This window comes from Protopterus annectens, chromosome 5.part0 (assembly GCF_019279795.1).
Source record: "Protopterus annectens isolate FY-2018-M chromosome 5.part0, PAN1.0, whole genome shotgun sequence".
NCBI classification, from domain to species: domain Eukaryota; kingdom Metazoa; phylum Chordata; order Ceratodontiformes; family Protopteridae; genus Protopterus; species Protopterus annectens.
In genome coordinates, this window is record NC_056735.1 from 120,421,027 (window position 1) to 120,427,026 (window position 6,000).

General features: G+C 36.9%; 1 protein-coding gene across 1 annotated transcript in view; it reads left to right on the plus strand.

Moving 5' to 3' along the window:
- OCA2 (OCA2 melanosomal transmembrane protein) overlaps positions 1-6,000 on the plus strand; it is a 1,553,018-nt gene that overhangs the window by 1,313,108 nt on the left and 233,910 nt on the right. The gene's annotated exons all lie outside the window — the stretch shown is intronic.

A 6,000-nucleotide genomic window follows, 5' to 3' on the forward strand; every position in this document is an offset into this window, starting at 1 on the left:
CTGAACCCACATGGCAAACAAAAAATTGATTAAAATTGAACACTGCTAACTCTGAGGTCTTGACTAACTCTGTGGGACTCTTCTGATCCTTTGCCAAATTATGTCTTGTGTTGGGGGGGGGTGATAAGCTTGAATTTGTTCATAAGGTACAGAATCTCGGTATTATTCTTGACTGATGACTGACATTTTGGGGCCAGGTGTCAGCTGTACTGAAGTCTTTCTGTTTCCATCTGAAAAATACTTCCAGAATGAAGCACCTAATTTCTCCAACTGAATTCTCTGGTGGTATTCATACCCTGATCTCCTCAGATTGTAGTACTTTGGATTACTGCAATGTCCTTTACGCAAGACTGGCCAACACTGAACTGGATCAGTTATAGATAGAACAAAATTCTGCACCAAGGCTACTTACAAGTATTCCACATTGCCAGCATATTACATCTTTCCTGCACAGCTTTCATTGGCTTCACATCTGCTATAAGATTGTCTTTACAGTCTTATGTTAGTTTATTTGCCCATTCACTACCTGGGTCGTTGTTGCTCGAAGGGATTCATAGTGTTCTATTGCTCCATATGGACATTGCATTCAGACTCTAAGGGGCTGATAGCAGTTCTGTGGGTACATTTGCGAACATCAGGCTTTCACCCATTTTATTATCAAACTCCTTACCTCTAGAACATGCTACCTCAGTAGAATGTTCCACACTGGCTGGTTTCAGGCAAGCATTAAGAATTTATTTTTTGATCTGGCATAAGATGATGTTGACTGACAATGTGATTTTTTGTTTTTCGCATTGTTGATGATATCTTCATAATGTTCACAAAGTCTTGTGCCCATATTATAATGGTGTCTTGAACATAAAACACCTAAATAAACTTTAACTTGACCAAGTCTCTTTGTTTACTGTATAGCGGGTATCAAGCATGAGAAGAAAAGTACACAATGCCTGTGTTTTCATAGTGGTGAAAGTTTAAACAGTGTGCTGTGAAGCAAACTGTGCAGAATCAGCAATTTCTGAAAGATAATGTATCTATATTATGGACAATGTTTGCAGGACAGCTGACATCAATAAACTTAAAAATATTCATGAAACAAAATGGCATTGAACATGTTACATTAGCAACACTCTACCAGCCAATAATTGGCTGGCAGAAAGATTTAAAAGCACAAGGCTATTAGCCCTAATGGTAAGCCCTTAGGATAACAGTGGTAATTTTTATTTGTGGAGCACAATGCTATTTACACATCTATCAGTACTATGCTAGCAATGCTATTTCTGAACAGAAATATATATTGTATAGTGTACGTTCTGAAGCCAGATATGCATAAATGTGTGAGTGGTATGCAATGCTAGCATATAAATGAGAAATGAGTAGTTTTACATTTGTACGGTATGAGACTACAGAACTGATTCATGGCAAGAGGGTCAAATTGTTTCAGCAAATGGGCTTCTTATGAATACTGCTGAAATGGGATATGGTGAATTTCAAGCATGCTTTTAACCAAATTAGACAATGGAGTGTCAAATATCTGCTCAGTGAGAGTAAAAATACTACAGACGTGATGCTTCCAATCACACAACCTTTGGCACGCCAAACGATGCAGAGTCATACCTTAAGAAGGATGTTTGTTCATACCTGTAAATGAAGAAAGGTGAAAAGTCAAAGAATATTTCCCTCAGAAAATGACTGACCAGTTTCACATCCTAAGATGTATGACAGACAAGAGCTTTGATCACTGGAGATATTTCAGTGTCCTTGGCGTCATAGTCCGGTTGGGTTTAAAGTGTACAGACTAGCTCCATAGTTTTTATTGCCTGACCAATGCATGTGAAGGAGTGTAAGAGAAGATGAGACTGCTACCACTTAATGCATACTGGGTCATTCCCCCTCGTCTCACTGCTGACAGATACATGTAGATTTGCCATCCAACTGGCAGTATCTTACCTGTCTGGTTCTGTGAGATAAAATGCTCTTTATCAGGGCAGTTTCTGAAGGCAAATTATCTGATCTCAGTAGTAGGATATCAGAATAAACAACATTTGATACAGTTGCTCACTTTTATTCATTAAAATATCTGTACTACTAATTTTCCGATTCTCAGCTAGAGCGTCTTCTGCGTGGAGACGTGCGTGAATGGGCGTACCTTCATTGAAGGTTGTGCGTCAGGGCTGGTAACTCGGCATGTAAAAATCAGCTACCAATCATTAGCGGACCGGAGTTCCGCTGTGGCGACCCCTAACCGGGAAAATCCGAAAGACACAACAACAACAACAACTAATTTTTCTGTCAAAAATGTGTGAAGATATTTTTTATTAACAGCGGCTTGTGTAATTCACATTCCACATTCCTACTTACTGAAGGTAAGTAATTACTTTTAATGCAGTTGTTTGTTTTTACTTGAATTCTGTCCTTACTGGCACAAATTGTACATAGCTGTGTTAATCTTTTACTAAATTAATTTTGGAAAGATGCCTTGTTATTTTTCAGCTGTAGGCCTACACAGTCACTTTCACATAAAATCTGACTGCAGGACAGGAACCCTGAAATTCAATGTACTTTTGAAACAAAATACTGAACTGTAAAAGCAGTTTCAGAGTTCATATAAACACAAACTTTATTTCATATTACCATGTGTTTAACTATTTTAAACATGACAGATAAAATTATGCAAATCAAGGCCAAGCTGTCAGTGGCTAGACTGTATGTTACTCTAAAGTGTCAGGAAATAGAAATTCTAAATGAAATTATTCAGAAGATTTCTATGCAAATCTATTACTTTTTGACAGAATGAGTGTATTCAATCAGTTCTGCTTACTCCTTTGCCTTTGGAATTCGATAATGGAAAAATGTTAATACTTACTGAAATTAAGTCTGACTTTATTAAAATTCTGATACTTTTCAAGTACAAGCAAATTTTTAATGGAAGCATTTCTGAGGTGTTAATAGATATGACTGAATTCTACAGAAATATCTCAATTCGAAAACATTTTTTGTTTATGTAAAGTGGTATTCACAAAATATACAGAGAAAGACTGTTGGATTATAATTTTATGTCAGATATGTTGTATAGTATTCTGTTTCTTCTGCAGGGCGGTTCTGTAGTCCTTAGGAGTGCTAGGTTTTCTAAGAAGTTGTCTTCCCTTTGGGTCTGTTATTTTAAAGAAATGAGAGGTTATCAGTCAGAATGGTGTAGTCGCTGGTTCATATCCCACTCTCTTGAGCTACGTTATTAAGTTTAGAATCATTGGGGATGTGGAGATGTTTCTCGCATAATTTTCTAGCCTTGCTAACAATGTGCCAAAGCAGAATAATAGATTTACTGCAATGCCTCTTCAGCCTTGTAATACGTCATTTTTGAATATTTAATTCTTTATAGTCGGTCTTTAACCCGAAGTGAATGCTCGCCTACATTTGCTGGTTTAGATCTTTTGTTCCCATACATTTTAAAATATATCTACTTGACCTGTTCATGTACTGTAGAAATATGCATACCCTTTTCTTACTTCTGTACTCTACCTTTTTTTTACTGAGTAACAAAGGGTACCAGCCTTAGACATGTCCTAGGAATTTAGTGAGCAATTTGGGATCCTGTTCCATTTAAGCCGAATCTCTTTTTAAAAATAAAGCAGTGTCGTATATTCAGAAACATGGACAATAACCACAAATGTAATGTATGCATATTTGTTTTAATCTTTCCTCACTTATTTCTTCTTTCTAGGAGAGTTTTGCCTTTTATACAAAATACCCTTCCTTCTAGCTTCTGAATTAAAATTATAAGTGGGGTGAAAACAGTTTTTGAAGGGATTTAGTGCAGACAGTGTCCTCAGATGGGGTGAATCATGGGTAGAACATAATGTGTGGCTTTGTGTCCAGTATTTGCATCTTCCACAGATTTTAGCTACTAGTATGCATTACTGGATACACATTCCATCAGAGGTATTCCCACGCGATTGGGTTTCCCTCTTTGGATAAACTTTGTCCAGTTGTGTCCTCCTGCAAAAACAAAATGTTAAAATGTGCTGGATTTGAGAATTATTTTATTTAATTTATTTTATAAGTGCATAAAACAATTATTCTGTATCTGAAACACCTAAATGTTATAAACAGAATAATAAAAAGAATGCTACATACAGAAAGAATAAACTTTTATTCAAAAAAAACTCTTCTGTTGTACCTGGCTGTGGGTATGTTGTTTTTTGCCAAAAAAATCTGATGTTTGTACAAAAAATGTCCTTTTTTGGGCATTTGGAGTGTTGCAACCCTAGTAGTTCTCCGAATGTACACTGTGTGCAATAAACATTAATAAATGTATACATTTTGTGTTCTGATACAGTGTGTCTTTCTTCTCATTAATGTAAATAGAAGCATACCAAACTTAAATATATTAATATGATCTTTTAAATGAAAGCATTTTTGCTGTGGAAAGCGCTCCAAACACTATACCTACTATCATGTGTCTGCCAAAATATATGTTTATAAATATACTTGGTTCCCAGTTAAATAATCAAAAGTTAGACTATTGATCCAAAAACATCTGCCAACCAAAATATCGAAGAGAATGGGAGTTGTATTGTACAGGGATCGGGGGGTTATTCATTTCCCCATCATAGTACGATCTTGGACTTGGCATACATAACTAGTAGGTTGTGTGGGAATAAGAGGGGCTTGCCCCTGCAAAAACATGTGTTTTGTGTCTTGTTGTGTGTTTTTGATATATCAGTTGTTAAAGTTTTCTGGCTTGATATTCTGACTTTTGCTCAGATGTGCATTCAGTTATATAACAGGGAAGCTCCACCCCTCTCTGCCCTGCACCACCTTAGTAATGAGTGAAAACCTTAATCTTTATCCTCCCCTTCCCACACCCTAACCCTACACCTTATCTTAATACAAACCTTCCCATAATACTGCCACTATGCAAGACACACAAACATACACAAATAGCTGGCCTTAGGTATAGGCCAACTAGGTGGCCGCCTAGGGCGCAGCTCTAGCAAGAGTGCTTTTTCAGTATTTATTTGGTGTAGGTATACCAGGATGGGGGCACCAGGTAGTGTGATGTGGGGTGCCGTGGAGCCATTTTGCCTAGGGTGGCTGTTGACCTAAGGTCGCTCCTGAATACACAGTGACAACACTACATATTTTCCCTTATCTAACCCTGACCTTAACCCTAAGATACACACAGTCACAAATAAACTTGAAGACTTGTCCTCTCACCTATCCTTGTCCCTAACCCTGACTCTTAAACACCTGCACAAACATGGTCAACACCTCCAACCCCACTCTCCTTTCTTGATAAAATATTCTCTCAACATTTTGACCATTTGACTGCCTGTACCTTTGATATTAAGCACCACCCCTGGCACTTGTCAACCAAATGGATATTAAATGAAATGCAGAGAACCCATATAAATATATATGTGAGTGTGGGTGCAGTTCATAATATTAAACATTCAAAAGAGCTAATGTCCTGTATCACACTTTATATAAAATAAAAACATAAATAAAAGTTGTTTTGTAATAATGTAGTCAGAACTAACTATTTCACTTTGTCTTTTCATTGAAAGTCAGACTTCTTCACAACATAAGTTAAAAATGCATTCACAATTACTTGTATCAATAAATAAAAGAATAAAATGATCTCTGCTCCTGAAACAAATATGGGCAGTGTGCTTAAAAAATTGCTGCTCCAGTTAAAACATGTAGTACAGATAAAAGACTTGGAAAAATATACTATAAGTTGCCTTAAGAGATGGGGGAGGGGGGGTCAGAATAATGGTTAAGGTGTTTACCTCACAGACACAATGTACAGGGTTTAATTCTCATGTTTGAAAAGCATATTAGCTAGGCTTAAAGTGGCCTCAAGGGCAGATTCCCTAGTACATACCTATGAATCTATGAACCACTGGGAGTCCAACCAATAAGATATTAGTCCAGAGGCTAAATGGACTAAGAAGGAAACAGGGATCAAAGTCTAGCAGTTGACTTTGGGTTCCAGTA